The sequence below is a fragment of the Podarcis liolepis genome (assembly GCF_965112155.1).
Source record: "Podarcis liolepis genome assembly, chromosome: 15".
Classification (NCBI taxonomy): domain Eukaryota; kingdom Metazoa; phylum Chordata; class Lepidosauria; order Squamata; family Lacertidae; genus Podarcis; species Podarcis liolepis.
In genome coordinates, this window is record NC_139566.1 from 40373508 (window position 1) to 40391860 (window position 18353).

Consider the following 18353-nt stretch of genomic DNA (forward strand, 5'->3'; position numbering starts at 1 on the left):
AAGTCCTTTTTGTCTTTCTCTTGTAGTTTGTCTGTTTTTGTTGTTTAGTCGTGTCCAACTCTTTGTGACCCCATGGACCAGAGCACTGTCTTCCACAGTTTGTCTGTTAGCGTAGCCAATTCTGCACAGTTCATCGTCCCTGTATCCTCCTTCTTGTCCCTTTGGCTCAGCAGGAGAGGTCTCAGTATTTGTTCCAAGTTTATTGGATGCAATGCTATTTGGGATCAGGGCACTTCTGGAATTCTGGTGCATGTTTGTGTGTCTGTATTCTTGAGTAAACTCATTTGATCTGAAGGCTGTGAATTCATATCATCATGTTGTCCACTCCAAAATAGGCACTCATACCAAATCCTATAAGGTGGCCCAAGGGCAGCCATGTTTCTTCTTCTGTACCAAGCCCCTATGTCCCTGTGTACAGAACGGTGCATCATCAGTATAATATGCTCAGACTAACAGATCCCTGACAAGAGTCTGGCCTCTGAGTTCACCAGCTGCAGTTTCTGGACCAACCTGAAAGATAGCTCCACATACAGCACATTGCACACTCTAATCTCGCTCTTGCCAGAAGGTAGAGCTCTATCATATCCAGATAGGGGGACATTTATTATCTGGTGAACTTTTTTGTGAGTGCTCCTTATAACAGGGGGGGGGGACCTCCAGCCCTCAGGTCAAACCTGGCCCATGTGGCCTGTGAGGCTGCTTTGCTGAAACCAGGTCCATCTGCTCCACACGTATCACATGTGATGCCAGGTGTGGGGCAGCTGCAGGACTCAGGGCCTCATGCCTCAGCTGGTGCACAGAGAGTTCAATCCTGCTTCCTGCAGTATCCTCCCCACCACAGTGAGCCAGCTTTGAGGGTTGGGCAGTGTCAGGGGACTGCCATCGGAACTGGGGAGGGAGGCAGGGGGGCCGTTGGGATACAGCGAGCCTCCGAAACTCCTGAGGAGCAGTTCCTCTTCCAGTGGTGGGAAAAGCCACACCTCCAGTGGAGAAGAGAGGGAAGGGGCCAAGGGGCCAGCCAAGCGAGGAAAGGGCTTGAGGATGCTGCTGAGAGCCCCAGCACCTCACCTAGCCAGGCTGGCCAGGAGGGACGCACACCACTTCTGTCACCCAGCTTGTGCAGAGGGGTGAAACGCAAGGAGGGGAGGAGGAGGCTTGGGGTGCTGAAGTTCTTATGTTGGGGGAGAAGCCGGAAGGGGCCACTCCCGGATTCTGCAAGTGACTAAGACGGACATGAACTTCTGTGTATCTGCACTGTAAATAGTTTGCACAATAAAACCTGTAAATGACAGGTTGGAGTTCTGCCTGGTTACTCATGAGCAACCACCATCAGCATCTGACAGGCAGCACCACCCACTTGCCAATCACCAGCTGTCAGTATGATGTCAGGTGACTGACAGGTACAAGGTCCAACCCACTCCTCAAAGTTGGCCTGCCAGGGTGGGAGGGAGAAAGACATTGGCCTCTGGGCCTGAAAGGCCTTCTGCAGTCCAAAGCAGCAATGCCTCCGAATACCAGCTACTGAAAATGGAAAGGTGTGAGAGTGCTCTTGTGCTTAGGACGTGCAAGTGGGTTTCCCAAAGGCATTTGGTTGGCTACTGTGAGAACAGACCGCTGGACCAGATGAACTACTGGACTGATCTGGCAGCTCTTCTGATGCTGCTATGTTTTTACATTCGTAGGTTCTGCACCCTGCTTCATGGCATGCTCAGTGGTCCTTAACACTCCCTCTGCTTCCTGTGATCAGGTATGAGTGCCATTGCTTATGTAGCTAAAATGTAGCATCCACATGTAAAATGAGATGCATCAGGAGCAAGGAAACCTCAAGGTTTGCCGAAGTAGAAAATACTAGAAGAAAAAGCCAAAGAGGGGGTCTCTCCCAGCCATTGAGCACTGAGCATGTTCAGTGGTGCTGGAAAGCTGCCTGGCAGTTTGGGGAGGGAGAAATGGAAGATGGGGAAGGGGCAGGAGAATGCAATGGAGTCTCACAAACAGGAGTCATCCACGTTGCAACGTTCTGCCGTGGGTCCCACTTGCTTAGCATAATCTCCTCTGGCCTTCATCATTACAGTTAAGATATTATAAATCCCCACAACAGCTTGATATGAAGAACGGAAAACCAAGAGAAAATAATTTCCTCCACAATAGCTCATTATCTGTTTATAAGCATTTGCAATACGTTTAACACGATGAAGCTATTCTCTCCTCCCCCATCTCGCTGCCTCCCTTCCCTCCAACGCTGCAGTGGATTTATCATTAGCATGTAAATACTGTCCTGAACTACAAGCATGCATTAGCATAGTCAATTTAAGAGTTATATTAGTAATCACTTCTTTAATCAATGTTGCAATTTACAGACCATTGAGTTTTCTCATTTATTACCTTGCTGAGTACAAGTGGGAGGGATTTTTTTTAATACTATTTTTTTAAAAAGAATCCTCTCTAGAAGATATAAATCATTAAGAAGGATGGGGATAGGATGAAGTGACGCTGCTTGATAAAGTCGTTGTCATAGTAATTCCTAAAGGTGTCATAAACGTCGAGGGAAATCTTGCAATGCGTTAATCATGCATAAAGTGGTCTGCAATCGGGGAACCTTCTGTGTTACTAAGGACAGACCAGAATGTTTGCAGAAATTAACCAGCACGCAGCTTCAGTTCCCTTTACGCTGCGTGGCAATCCCACCCACCTCTGAAAATGTTTTCATCTTCTATAAATGAGGACCATTAGCTACCAGAAAGAGATTCTCTCTCCCTGCCTTAAAGTTATATGAACCAGGGCTAGGCGAGTGCTACCAGATGCATCCATGCAACTAGCATTCTGAGAACCTTACGTTAAAATGTAAACATGAATCCCCAAGTTTCTAGGCTAGGAGGTTGATCCTGCCTGTAAAAGCTTCGTGAATGAACAAAGTTTAGCATGCCGCTGAGCAAAGTTGTCGCACAGTCTTCTCTCTGGAAGTTATCTATATGTGAAAAGTGTGTGTGTGTGTGTGTGTGTGTGTGTGTGTGAGAGAGAGAGAGAGAGAGAGAGAGAGAGAGAGATTGATTCTGCCTAAAGGCCAGTGTAGTACAGCATAGTAAAGTAACATTATATGTGCCTGCTAATTGTGAGATTTTTGATTTTTGATTTCACATCCCAGTTCCAATACTAGATCTAATTTTGTGCCCTAGTTTTGTGGATATACACATCACATCCATTAGCGCTCCTTGTAGTTAGTAGTCATACAGCTCTTTCAGTGTTTGATGCACATTATCACTGCAACCCACACCATAGACCTGCAAGGTAGGCTGCTATCATCATCATCATCATCACCATCATCATCATCCACATTGCAGATGGAGGAGGGAATGTCAGGCTGAGATAGAGTGGATTGCTAAAGGTTGAGATGGGGGAAGCAGTGGCCCTCCATATGTTGGACTACAACTCCCATCATTCCTAATCATTAGCTATGCTCATGGGAGTTGGGGTCCAACAATATTTGAAGGGCCAAATGTTCCCCATTCTTGAGCCCAAGGCCAGGTAAGCATTTCACAGAGAAGCTACCTTGCTAACTAAAAAGGTAAAGGTAAAGGTCCAGTCATGACCGACTCTGGGGTTGTGGCGCTCATCTCGCTTTATTGGCCAAGGGAGCCGGCATTTGTCTGCAGACAGCTTCCGGGTCATGTGGCCAGCATGACTAAGATGCTTCTGGAGAACCAGAGCAGCACACGGAAACACCGTTTACCTTCCCACTGGAGTGGTATCTATTTATCTACTTTGACGTGCTTTCGAACTGCTAGGTTGGCAGGAGCAGGGACCAAGCAATGGGAGCTCACCCCGTCGCGGGGATTCGAACCGCCGACCTTCTGATCGGCAAGTCGTAGGCTCTGTGGTTTAACCCACAAACTTGGATCTCCGGACTACAACTCCCATCATCCTTGATCAAAGGTTAAGCTGGCTAGGGATGATGGGAGCTGCGGTTCAACAACAATCGAGAGCCCAAGGTTGAGGAACACTGCCCTGTGCACACCCATCTCTATCCTCCATCCAGGAAACCAAAAGGCATGATCAGTGTTTGAGGACACATTCCAGCCAGGCAAAAACATTCAAGGAGGGGATGCAAAGCTGGGACAGTAAGCTGCATTGGGACTGGAGAGAGGGGGCATGGCTGGGGAAGGAGTATGGCCTGCAAAGAGTCTCATGAGCCAGAGAGAGAGATGTGGTGTGGGATGCTGGTGATGTTTTGCAGAGAAAACATCTTGCAGAGGAGGTGGGAAATGTTTGCGATAAAACTTTCACCTTCAGGTTGACCTGCCTGTACTGGACACCCGATATATGATTTAACGTTAACTGTAGCCAAATGCTCTGTCAGAATCAGAACAAACGTGATAGCCAGCCAAGGCAGGACAAGGCTGGCGTGACAAAAGACAGCCAGAAAACCTGCACTTCAAAAAATGGTTCTGGGCTAACATCCAGGCTGTTGTTTTCTCCTGCAATGACACTGCTTGCCCATCTCAGTGCTAAACAAAACAAAAAAGCTCACATCCTGGAGAAGTGAATTTTGTAGCTAAGCCTCTTGTATTTTTTTTAAAAGCAGGCATATGATATTACTTAGGCACACGGGTGGTGCTGTGGTCTAAATCACTGAGGCTCTTGGGCTTGCTGATCGGAAGGTCGGTGGTTCGAATCCCCGCCATGGGGTGAGCTCCCATTGCTCTGTCCCAGCTCCTGCCAACCTAGCAGTTCAAAAGCACGCCAAAAAAGTGCAAGTAGATTAATAGGTCCAGTGGGAAGGTAAACAGCATTTCCGTGTGCTGCTCTGGTTCTGCCAGAGGCGGCTTAGTCATGCTGGCCACATGACCTAGAAAAACTGTCTGCGGACAAATGCCAGCTCCCTTGGCCAGTAAAGCGAGATGAGCGCCGCAACCCCAGAGTCATCTGCAACTGGACTTAACTGCCAGGGGTCCTTTACCTTTACCTTTTTACAATATTACTTGCTTGCAAGAGAGGTTAAAAATAATAATAATAAGGTTTCTTTGGCTATGTCTGAAGTAAGAGGAAAAACAAGCAAGTGTTAGGTCCTCGGCATGGGGAAGATGGAGAAATGCTATTTGTCTTCACCCAAAAGGAAAGTGATGCCCAACCTAGTGATAACAGAATAAATGATGGAAGGAGGGAGCTGCAACCCAAGATAGGAAAAGAGGTGATAAGGGAACACCTAGCTACTTTAAATGAATTCAAAACTCCAGGGCCTGGTGAGCTGCAGCCAAGGGTACTAAAGGAGCTTGTGAATGTAATTTCAGAGACTTTCTCTATTATCTTTGAGAATTCTTGGAGAACAGGCGAGGTCTCTACAGGATGCTGTGATTACTAAGACCCATCATAGGTTTCCCAAAAATAAGTCATGCCAGACCAATCTGATTTCTTTTTCTGATTTCATAATGTAACAACAACAGCAGCAACAACAATTTATTATTTATCCTCCGCCCATCCATTAAAAGATTCCCTAAACAGGGCTGCCCTCAGATGTCTTCTAAAAGTCCAATAGTTGTTTATTTCCTTGACATCTGATGGGAGGGCATTCCACAGGGTGGGCGCCAGCACCGAGAAGGCCCTCTGCCTGGTTCCCTGTAACTTGGCTTCTCGCAGTGAGGGAACCACCAGAAGGCCCTTGGAACTGGACCTCAGTGTCTGGGCAGAACAAAGGGGGTGGAGATGCTGCTTCAGGTATACTGGACCGAGGCTATTTAGGGCTTTAAAGGTCAGCACCAGCACTTTGAATTGTGCCTGAAAATGTACTGGGAGCCAATGCAGGTCTTTCAGGATCAGTGTTATGTGGTCTTGGTGTCCGCTCCCGGTCACCAGTCTAGCTTCACACCTTCCATGAGCATTTTTGCATGGCTGGAATGTTTCTTTGAACTCCGATGGAGGATAAAGATGGGTGTCTGTAAAAAACAGCCCATTTTACAAAGGGAAAATGTCCATTTGCTGCAGTATTCACTTTTGCCTCTAGCCCCACCCACCAATGCATGTGGGCACCAGAAGCCAGCCCAGACAGGATGCAACCCTCAGGCTGAAAAGGGTTATTTTATATTTTAAAATATCTATCAAAAACAAAATGCCTACATATACCTCTGGGCATGCACATTAGTTCTGACTTTAACTAGTTAATCATACTCTCAGAGATACTACCAAAGCTATTCATTATTTTTATTAATTATGGTACATATGTTTCAGCCTACTAGTAAATCATCTGTGCACAAAGCTAATTTTAAATCCCACTTCCTCATGTGCAAAACCAGAAAACTTCTCTTTCTGTCTAATTGCACATGCCAGTAGTTCCAAGCAAATCAAACATCATTGGAGAAAAAGGGCAGCCCTGCTTTGTACCTCTTTTCAAAACAAACAGATCTGAGAAGATTCCACGTGCCTTTACTTGTGATTTAGGAAAGAGGCATCATATTCTAATCCACTTTATAAATTCTCAAGGAAATCCAATTTTTCCAAAGTAACAAACACAAATTGCCAATATATCTTGTCAAATGCTTTTTCAGCATGCAGGGAAATAAGTGTCGCTGGATTTATTCAATAGCTGTTTCAGGCAACCAAATTGGGTACCAATCTTAAATAGTCTGCTCTCTGTCTATGCTTAATAAAACCCACTTGATCCAAATGTACTATGGCTCTTATCACTGGTTGGACTATGTGCCAATTAAGAGGGCAGAAGTAGAACCAAAGGGTGGAAATGGCAAGGAAACAGGCTTTAGTTAAACCAGGGATGTGGAAGCTCAGGCTCTGTCTGGCCCATGAGATTCTCCACAGGCCACAGCCCTCACCAGTAGGACCAGCCCAAGACATTTTGGCAGAGGAAATTAACCAAAAATACCATCTCCCCACCAGGGAAGGAGTGGCGAATGAAGACCTACATGGGGGAAAGGGGGTGAATAAATATCTACATGAGGAACAAGGGAGGGAATCTCTGATGGTTGAAGCAGGAATCAAAGGCAGTGGCAGCCGGGGGGGTGGGGTGGGCGGCCCACTCTGAATCATGTCCGATGAGTACAGAGCCGAGGAAACTCCAGAGGGGTGGGAGCAGACCAGCAGTGCCTCCCATTCACCAAGAAGATGCTGTAGGGGTGACATTGTGGAGTGGCTGTTGAGGAGGAGGCAGATCTGGCCTCCAAGAAGCATGTGGTAGCGGCAGCAGGCAATGCATTCTTTGGAGGCTGGTTCTGATGCCCTTGTGGATCCTGCCACCTGAGGTTACTGCCTTGTCTTGCCTTGTCTTGCCTGATCGGTAGGCTGGCCCTGCTCACCAGTCTAGCTTCATACCCTCTCTGGGTGCATTTGCCTGGCTAGAATGTGAACCTGAACTGTGATAATGCTTCTTGATTTTGGCAGGATAGAGAGGGGTGTAGGAAGTAAGCTGCTGTACAAAATCATGGCTCCACCCACCTCTGACCCTGGCCCCACTTGCCAAGGGTATGTGGCCCACACAAGGTTGCCCAGAAAAGTTGGGCTGGAAAAAAGTTCTTTATCCATGAGCAAAACACCAGGAGACATTTCCTAATAACAAGAGCTGTATGGCAGTGGAAGATTCTTGGCTTGTGAGGTTCTCAGAAGTATCCTAGAAGGAGCTAGATAGCCATCTGCCAAGGATATTGTATCAGAAATCTTGTCTCATTACAAGATTGGGTTGGACTAGATCAGGGTTGGCTAACCTGTGGCCCTTCCACTGAGCAACCACCTCATGCATCTGATAGGAACATAGGACACCTGCCTTATCCCAAATCAGGCTGTAAGTTCAGCTGGCTCACTTTTTTCTATACCAGGGATACTGGTGTAGGAACCTGTAGCTGTTGCAGGCGTCTTGGGAATTGGAGTCTGGAAGGCCACAGGATATCCATGCCTGAAGGTGACCTCCAAGGTTCCTTCTGGCTCCAGAATCCTATGCATAGTAGCAAGGGTGGAGAAGCAGGAGAAGGTTCAAGTGACCCAAAAACAAGTGCAAAATCCGCATGATTCAATGCTGGAATGAATTTTAAACCAAAATTCTGGAGGGATGGATGATGGAAGAACACATTGAGCCTATGAAACAATACAGGCATTGCACAAGGGGTACCTGCACTTCCTGGATCAGGATCAGAGAGAAGACTAGTGACTTACTGTTACAATGGACGCTGCGCACACACCATGTATTTAAAGCACACACACCCTCGCAAGAATCCCGGGAACTGTAGTTCACCTCTCACAGCGCACCAGTTCCCAGCACCCTTAACAAACTACAGTTCCTAGGATGATTTTTGGCAGGGTGTTTGTGATGGGACATGCTTAAAATGGGTGCTGTGGACGAGGAAATAGAGCTGAGTGCACAGGATTGGAAGCAGGCTGGTAAGGGAAGCTGTCTATCCTTTTCTTGAGACTTTCCACCTCAAAGGCCTCATTTGATGCAGCCTGGGAAGGATAGCAGCCCTGCTGTGTCCTTTCCCTCTATTATCCTGGTTCTTCTTCTTCTTTTTACCTTGTGAAATGTTTTGGGGCTTTTAAAGATATTTTGATATTTGCCATCTAGAGGGAGATTTGCAATCACCTTTATGTAAATCCTGTGCTCCGCTGAGCAGAGAGATGGGCATGGCATTTTTATTTTTATTTTTTGGCATTTCCAGGTGCTCGATGTGACGCTCCCTCAGCACTTTCCTTGATTATCAAAGTTGCATTGCAGCCACTTTTCCACGGCTCCTTCTAAATTTCAAGGAAACATTGGGGCGGGAGTGGTGGTAGCAGCAGGAGATAAAGCACAGAAGAAAAGAACGGACCTAAGCAAAATTTCCAAAATGTGTTTTCTAGTTTCCTTATTTCCTTTCCCTCCACTTCTCTTCCCCACCCCACAACTCCCATTAGTTTACTGGCACCTCTTGTAACAAAGGCCGTTGCATTAAACCTCCAAACAGCTTTGTCCAGTGATAAATCACACTCTATCAAGGTGACTGGTGCAAATTGCTGGGAAGAGTCTAACCTTGGTCTACCTGAAAGCAGGCCAGTTGTTGTTCAGAGGTACCCTTAAGTACTGGGATGCTAGAGGCAGGATGGCAGAAAGCTGGGAAGAGACAAATAGCTCAGTGGCAGAGCTCCTGCTCAGCAACCAGAAGGTCTCTGCTTCAGCCCTTGGCCTTTCCAGTTCAGAGGCAAAGGGAAAGATCCTCTGATTGAAAATCTGGAGGAGTCTGCAGCTGTTCACAGTAACTAATACCAGCAGCCAATTGGTTACAAAGCTAGATTCAAAAGGCTGTAGCGAAGATAGCACAAGGTTAGCTTCACTCAGTGGTATACTTGTTGCACTGGTGGAATGCAAACAAAAGCACCTTAGCAAACAGTTGTGCAATAGATTGCACAAGCGTTATCAGCTGGAGACATGGCATCTCCTTTGCCCTCCTGTTTAATTGGTGTTTTAAAGCCCTAATTAAACATTTTAGTCCAGCCTGATTTGGAGCTGAATTCAGGTGTGTGGTTGCTGGGTTGGATCAACCGAATCCAGGGGCTGGAGTCAGAGACCTGGGTTTAGGTTTGATGAGGCCCTAACCTACTGAAGGTAATGGGGTCCTTTATATGTCCAGCTGTCCTTTGTCAACAACAAATTGTTGCTGGTTTTTGCTGTTGAATATATACTACATGGTAATTTATGGACCTAATAGGTATCTAAAGCCATCTGCACATGTTGCCATGCAACCAGTCCATGCAGAACGTAGGCACCATATATATATATATATATATATATATATATATATATATATATATATATGTTGTTGTTGTTTAGTCAATTGGTCGTGTCCGTCTCTTCATGACCCCTTGGACCAGAGCATGCCAGGTACTCCTGTTCCACTGTCTCCCGGAGTTTCATCAAATTCATGTTTGTCGCTTTTATAACACTGTCCAACCATCTCATCCTCTGTCGTCCCCTTCTCCTTATGCCCTTATCTTACCCAACATCAGAGCTTTTTTCCAGAGAGTCTACTCTTCTCATGAGGTGGCCAAAGTATTGGAGCCTCAGCTTCAGGATCTGTACTTCCAGTGAGCATTCAGGGCTGATTTCCTTCAGAATGAATAGGTTTGATCTTCTTGTAGTCCATGGGACTCTCAAGAGTCTCCTCCAGCACCACAATTCAAAAGCATCAATTCTCTGGCAATCAGTCTTCTTTGTGGTCCACCTCTCACTTCCATGCCTCACTACTGGGAAAACCATACTGTAGTTTTAACTATATGGATCTTTGTCACCAAGGTAATGCCTCTGCTTTTTGAGATGCTGTCTAGGTTTATCATTGCTTTTCTCCCAAGAAGCAGGCGTCTTTTAATTTCATGACTGCTGTCACCATCTGCAGTGATCATGGAACCCAAGAAGGTAACATTTGCAAAGTACTGGAAGACACAAGATCTACCCACCTTGGAAGAATAGCAGATGAAGGTGATAGACTACATGGGACTGGCAGAAATGACTGGCAGAATCCGAAATCAGGGAAGAGAGACGGCGGAAGAAGATTGGAAGAAATTTAAAGACTATCTTGGGAAATATTATAAAATTAGTGAATGTTAGATCGATGTTGGACTGAATAAGGGGTTATCAGCTGTAATGATTAAGATAATTGGGGAAAAAAGAAGAAAGAAAGGTGTAAAGTTAAGTGAAAATTAAGGGTGAGGATTTGCTGAATGAATAATTTGAATTGGAATACAAAAAGGGGAGGTATGAGGAGGTCCGAGAAATAAGTTAAAAGAAAATAAGTGAATGTAATTATATGTGTTTTTAATTTTTGTATTTTTGTTTTTGTCTTTTTTGTATAAACCCTGAAAAGTTAATAAATATATATATTTTTTTAAAAAAAACAAGAAGGTAATATTTGTCACTGCTTCCAATTCTTCCCCTTCTGTCTGCCAGGAGGTGATGGGACCAGTGGCCATGATTTTAGTTTTTTTGATGTTGAGCTTCAGACCATATTTTGTGCTCTCCTCTTTCACCCTCATTAAGAGGTTCTTTATATACTGTATATATACCGGTATATAGAAATGAGCAAACCAGTGATATTTTAGGGAGCAGGCTAGCAGGCAGGGCCCATTACTTACATCATAGGAGCCTACAGAACACAAAACACTATTGCTGTATGTAGGTTTTATTTTGTTTGTTTGTTATCTTATATTTCAGAAATGTACATCCAGTTTTCCCCCCTTTAATTTTCTTGGGGCCTCCAAGAGAGTGGGGCCCTAAGCTATAGCTTGTTTTGCTTATACGTAAATCCAGCAGTGGTCCAGGGTGGGGGGAAGGCACTCTGCACAGCCCTAGCAGCATCCTCTGTCCATATGAGATTCCTTCATCAAGTCCCAGATATGTCCCGTCATTTTGCATTTCAGCCAATGAGAGGTCAACCTCATGTATGGCATCTCAGACTCTTCCTCCACTCCTGTTCATACCAGTTTGTCTTGGAGAAAGAAGGTTTCAAAGGGCTATGCACAATACCAGCCTCCGAGAGACAACACACACAGTAAGCCTTCTGGGCATGGACTTAATTAAACAGCCTGAGATCTAGAAGTCCTCAGGCCTTAAGAATGCAATAATCAGTTTCTCTTTAGGGGAACAAGTGGGAATCCTGCCTGGTCTATCAACCTAGTCAGCTCATGAAGGCTCCCTGCTAGCCACAATATATGGAATGAAATGCAGCCCACAGAACCAGGTTTCAAATTTAGCACCTGTCGCCTTCCCAGCTTTCAGCTTCAATCACAGGGAATTGGAACAGGATTAAAAAAAAAATGCAGTGTGTGTTTGAAGGAGGCATATTAAACCAAAAGTAGCTAGTAGTTTGGCTTTGTTAAAAGCTGGCTTCACATTATTCATTAAACAGAAATCATTATTTATTAAACAGAAATAGAAGGAAATGTCCACCAGTGATATGGCTTGTCCCCCCCCCTCCCATACCTAAAAGCTGTTGACAGTACTGTTTGCCACTAGCCTGCCTTTTAAAACCATCTACACCAGAGGTTGAGGAACAGTTGACAATGTCTGTAATTGGACCTCCATGTGACTTCCCTCCCTTTCTTTCTGATGATAGCAATTGAGACCTTTTTGACCAGGGCTGCATTTCTCAAACAGCTGAACAGTTAGCAAAGTCAGTTAAATAACACAGAGAGAGTCCAGGGAGAAAAGAAATCCTAATAATATGTTAGTGAGCAAACTGAACAAAAATAGTGTGCAGTTTGAGGAGAAAGGAGCAACAGGGGATTTTCTTTCTTCCATCAGGCCTTGTAAATAGCAGGGAGGCATTCGAGTCAGCAAACAGAGGGAAAACTCCCTCAGAGCTGAACAGCCAATCAGAGAACATGCTACCTCAGCAAACATCAGGTCACTCTGTCTAGTTGCTAAGCAACACCTTCATCACCACCCTCTTGGTTAGTTGGCTTGCTGATATGCAATATTCGGCGCATGCGCATACGCGATTTTCAGCGCCACAGAAGCGAGTCCCTGCACCACGCTGCGCCAGTTTAGCGCAGCGCCCGAGTGGGCACCTCAGTTTGTAGGCGGCTTGTGGGCCAGTCAAACGACCTCCACAGGCCGCTTCCAGCCCATGGGCCTTAGGTTGCTGACCCCTGCCTTATAGTATCCCCCCCCCAAAAATGGACCAGTTTAATGAACCCATTGTAGGGCTCAGGATTTTCATAATACAGTGGTACCTCGAGTTACAAATGCCTCAGGTTACAAACGCTTCAGGTTACAAACTCCGCTAACCTGGAAGAGTTACCTCGAATTGAGAACTTTGCCCCGGGTTGGGGACAGAAATCGTGTGCTGGTGGTGCAGTGGCAACAAGAGGCCCCATTAACGAAAGCACGCTTCAGGTTAAGAACAGTTTCAGGTTAAGAACGGACCTCCGGAACGAATTCAGTTCCTAACTAGAGGTACCACTGTATAGTACTGTTTTTGAGAATGATGCTGGCATGAGCAAACCAAAATATATTAAGTCATCTGCTGAGACCCCCATCAATTTTTACATGGTGGTCCACAAAAGTTAGAGAACATCTGAACTAATTTAATGACCACATTTCTTTCTTAAGGAAATGAGTAAAATATGTATCATAGGGTGTTTTTCTGTTGTTGCTTTTTGGGGGGGGGGTGTTATTTGTGGATGCATTGCTAAAGTAAACATTGCTTTCCTGATGTGTGCATTAGGAAATGGGGAGAGTCATTGTGATAGGTTATGAAAACATTTTTGCCCCACCCTTCCTTGGAGGAGCTTGGTGTGATGCAAATGGTCCTCCCCCCCATTTTGTTCGCACAACAACCCTGTGAGGTCGGCTTGGCTGAGAGAGAGTGACTAGCTCAAAGTGAGCAATATGGATGAACAGGGATTCAAATGTGGGTCTCTGTCATCCTAATCCAGAAGCCTACATAGGGTTGGTAGCGCTAATAAGCCTCAAATCTGCCCAGTGTCAGGGTTCCCAGAGTGTTCTGATACCAACTTAGGAATTTAGTGGCCCAGTGGAATGTAAACTTTTATTTGATCCATGTAAACTTTTGGGCCCTAAATCAGTAGCACTATTTGCAGTCTAAGGTCTGTTTCCTTCCAAGGGGACTATCAGAAGTCTGTTCTTCCCTGGCTAGTTGCTTGTTTTTATTTTCTCCCATAACCCGCTGTAAAAATGTAATGTACAGTTTTAAATCCTATCGAACGATCGTCCTTAAAAGAACCCAACCTAAAGAACTGGAGAGCTGGGCAGCAAGGAGAAAGAAGCAAAGAACAATTCAAGGAAAACAGATTGAAAAAGTTGTGTGTAGATTTGAGTATCTACCTATAACATTTGGCACATGACGGCAACGACAACAACAACGTTTCTGTGCATCTTCCTAAAGTATGAGAGAAATTGCAAATTTAAAGAGTGCTGCTCAGGCTGGGGGAGGACTGATAGACATTTACTCTGGAGGCATGCAAATATTGATAGCAACATTTCTTTTTTGGTGGGTGGGTGTGCATGTGTTCCAGAGATGCCATAGTGTGGGATTTCCCCAGCCCCAGCTTAGCACAAGATCCTTGCCCAAGAGTGGAAATCCATTGCACAATCTCTTGCACAGAGTCTAAAAATGCTCACATGCTTTGAAGATGCTTGGGGCATTGTGAAGACCTCTAGGTGACCCTCAGCCCCTTCCTCCACCAGGTCAGCAGGAGAAGACAAGTAGGAGATTCTACCAGCTGCCCACCTTGATACATATTTCTTTCTAAACTATATAGGAAGAAACTATATTTCTTTCTAAACTGTTTCCAAAATCATTTTACTTCCATAAGGAGTTGCTGCAAATGTGTGCGACTCTGCTGTGACTCTCCCCAGAACTGCCTGTGGCTGCGTCTCAATGAAGTATGAAGTACCTTCAGGCCCTGGGCTAACTCTGCTCATCCAGACTGGCCACTGGAAATCTTCATGGGCAGGAGAGAGTATAAGAGAGCTTCCTGCTCCAGCTGAGCCTTGCTTCAGTGACAATCTCATCCTGAGTTCTGTCTTGTTCCACCTGAAAACACCCTTAGTTATACCTCAGTCCAGCTTTGTCTTCTATCCTACTGCCTGGTTTGCCCATCAGTCTTGACTGCTCCTTTAGTCCTCCTTCCTCCTTCCCAGATCACCTTATGCTTCTACCAGCCCTGACATTGCTAGCCTACCATGGCTTCCCTCAACCTGGTGTCCTATAGGTGCTGTTGGGCCATCCCTCTTGACCACTGGCTATGCTGGTTGGGACTAATGGGAGCTGTTGTCCAACACACAGTAGTGGCTGGTACCCCCTCGGACTGGTAGAGTGATAACAAGGGAGGCCAACAGTAAGTCGAGCCAGAGCGAATTATAGGCTTAACCAGAGGCAATACTGGGCAGAGCCAACTTATTTTAGTTTCGTTCCCATCCTCTTCCCTGCTGAATTCTACAAAAGCACTGAGGCTAAAGCACATCTGAGTAATCAGATGTTGGGGGTATTGCATTAGTTTTCCTGATTATAAGCACTACTCTCTCATTTTCTAGTGCTCCTGTCACATTGCAGCACCTTTTGCATTATGGAGTTCTGACATTTAGATTTCATGCCCACCAGTGGTCATGGTGCAACACAACAATGAATATCATAAGACATCACTCTTCCCTGTTTTTCGCACATGCATGCCTCTGTTTCCCCTTGATTCCGTGAAAACAGCAGGAAAGAACTGTATGCTGTGATAGTGCCCTAAAGTTCATCACTTTACTCCCAAGATTTTCCACTTTAAAGGGGGTTGCAAATGGTTTCTTTTCTGTTAGCAATTAACATGGAAATGAGCACTAAACTGTCACAAGACTCCCCTTGATTTCCAGAATTGGCATTTAGGTCACGTGAAAGCTCAAATATAACACAGAAATTAACAGGGAAATATTGGGGAAATGAAATGAGCTTCTGTGTGAATGGAGCCTCAGGAGGAGGAAAGTGAGGAAACCGCATGGACTGGTTGACATAGGAAAGAAGGAAGGTATGGGGTGGCAGAAGGCAGATCGAATACATCTGGAGAAAACCAGGTTGGGAAAGTGTGCTCTGGCAGTCTCTACTTGTGTTCTGGTCCTCCCCCCCCCCCGCCCCCCATAAACCACTCTCCTTCAGCCTTTTCAAGGATATAACATTTCCTTGAGAATACCTCACCGATTCAACTAATCAGCTGGCTTTAGTTGATTAATCTGCTAAGAAAGCCAACTCAGCCTGCAACCTGAAAAAACATATATTCAATAATTTGCATCTGACAAAAGTGTAGCAATCCACTGCTATTAAGCACTTTGAAACAATCCATCATAACAGCTTGGCGGTGCTAAAGAAATAGCTGAACACCGGTTTTATAAATTATTTCGCATCTCTCTCTCTCTCTCTCTCCCTCTCTCTCTCTGTGTGTTCTCCACCCTGCATCCCACCCCAAGGCTGACTCCCCAGATGTAGAGTTTTTAAAAACTCAGCTCCTGCTAATGGGGAAGGAACACCCCCCTTAAACTTAAGAGTGCAACAATTACCTGCTGATCTGCTTAGGAAATTCTCCTCTGTCAGCTTTCTTTTTGTCAAAGTTAGATGCTTCTGAGTTATGTGGTGGAGAATGCTTCATTCGCTTTAATTTAAATAGACACACAAATAAACAGGAGAGTGTCTATTTCAGGACTAGGCAATTGGTTCTGGGTTTGTGTGCGAGAGAGAGAGTGAAAGAAAGAGAGGGGGAGAGAATTCTGAACTTCCTTATGTGCTTCTTAGAGGCACACTATCCCCAGTTTGGGGAAAACACAGAAACATAGTAAGTTGCCTTACAAACCAAGTCGGACCACTGACATATCGAGCTCAGCATTGTCTACATCAAGAGTAGCCAAGACGGTGCTCTCCACATTTGGCTGGACTACAGCTTCCTTCATTCCTGACCATTGGCCAGTCTGGCTGAGACTGATGGGCACCACATGACTGCCCCTGTTCTATCGCAGTGGCTCTTTGGGATTTCAGATCCAGCTGCCTTTCCTAGCCCTTCCTGGAGATGCCTGCGACTGAACCTGGAACCTCCTGAATGCAAAGTGTGTTCTACCACTGTATCTCTTCCACATCTTCAGTGGGACAAGTGTCTTCCAGTTAAAGGGGTCTTGCCTGTTCCAGCAGCCGCTGGAACTGTAAGGAAACTGTGGATCTTCTGAGGCTTTCAGGACAGACTCCTCCGACTCTCAGCAGTATGATGGGAAGTGGTAGCAAGTTGGCTCCTCATGCAGAGAAGCTTCTGGGAAAGCAGGTGAGCCTGGGGTCACTGTTAAGATCCATTCCCTCTCCCACTTACTCCCAGTCTATGGGAGTCTATGGGCTCACTCCTCAAACCTGGCAGGCCTGACCCTTCCTATAGACCTTCTTAGATAGACTTCCTGGGGGCCTCAGGTTCCCTGGAAAGCAGTTTGAAACCCACTGTGTGATTTGAAAAGCACCGTGCTTGGAAGGCAAGCCCTGCCTAGGCTCCCAGCAAGTGAAGAGAGGTCTTCTGTCAGGGACAGGGGGCAGCCATTATTAATAGACACAGAGAGATCTTCTTGGTGGAACTGAGCTTAGCAAGCAAGATTCGGCTCTTAGTCATGTTTTAGTGCCACTGTAAATATATTTTGGTCCACTTTTAAAAGGTTAGAGCCATCATTTGGCGGTCTAGCACGTTTATAGCTAGTGAAGGCACACGTAAATCTAGGCGCAAAGGAGCGATGGGGCTGTCAAGGGCGGAAGCCGAAGTTGGGGGGAGACAGTTGGCAGATCAAGCAGGGACATCAGTTACCTGCTGAGTCGTGTAACTTTTATTGCTGGAGGGGGTGCGGAGAGGGTAGTATTACCAACCTATTGATCAAAGAAATACTTTATGGGACTGGTTTTGTTGGAAAGCCACTTAGAGAAGCAAATGGGGGGAGGCGGCAAGGCTCTAGTCGCTCCCTCTGCCATCTAAGAGCCGACCAGCAAATCTGGCTGTCATATTTTCCGCTTCTCTCCTTGCTACTTCATGGGATGGGTCGTAGCTGAGCAGAAAAACATCTGCCTTGCATGAGGAAGGTCCAAGATTCATTTCCCAGCATTTGCAGGTAGGGTTGAGAGAGACCGCGGTCTGAAACTCTGGAAAGCCACCATGAACAACCTTGAGCTAGATGGGTCTGACTCTGAATAAGGCAATTCCCTACATTCCGACTCGACCCAGCCCTTTATTCAGAATGATGAGGCCTGGAACCCTACTTTATTTTTTTTTAGGGAAAGAACCGTGGCTCGGGGCACAAGCTTTGCATGTCAAAGGTACTGGGTTTAATCCCCAGCATTTCCAGGTAGAGCTGGGAAGGACCCCCATCTGGGAGCCTGGTGAGCTGCTGCCAGTACAAGATGGACCAGTGACCTGGCTCAGTGTAAGGAAGCTTCCAAGGTTCCTTGTCTTCCTTTGGGGTCAGAATGAATCTCTTTGCCCTTGCCCAGTCTGGTTTTGGATATCAGTAGTGTACCCCGGCTCCCTCGGCCAATAAACTGAGATGAGCGCTGCAATCCCAGAGTCAGTCACGACTGGACCTAATGGTCAGGAATCCCTTTACCTTTAAGGTCCAAATAACTTGACTTGTTTACTAGATGACTGAAGGTGTTGCTGGACTACAGCTCTCATCATCCCTGACCATTGGCCATGCTGGCTGGAGCAGATAGGAGTTAAAGTCCCACAATATCCAGAGGGCCACAGGGTCCAGAATTAAGCCATGGTTGGCTTAGAGTGATGTGCTGGCTGAGCCTGTACCTGACTCCAGCCACTCCCCTGGCCAGTGCTTTGCATTGGGCTCTGGCTGATGGACCACTGGGCTCTAGTAAAGCTACATA

At 45.9% G+C, this 18353-nt stretch overlaps 1 protein-coding gene across 2 annotated transcripts in view; it reads right to left on the reverse strand.

The window, feature by feature from the left end:
• The window catches only part of TMEM132C (transmembrane protein 132C), a 268800-nt gene that overhangs the window by 19353 nt on the left and 231094 nt on the right, over positions 1 to 18353 (reverse strand). The gene's annotated exons all lie outside the window — the stretch shown is intronic.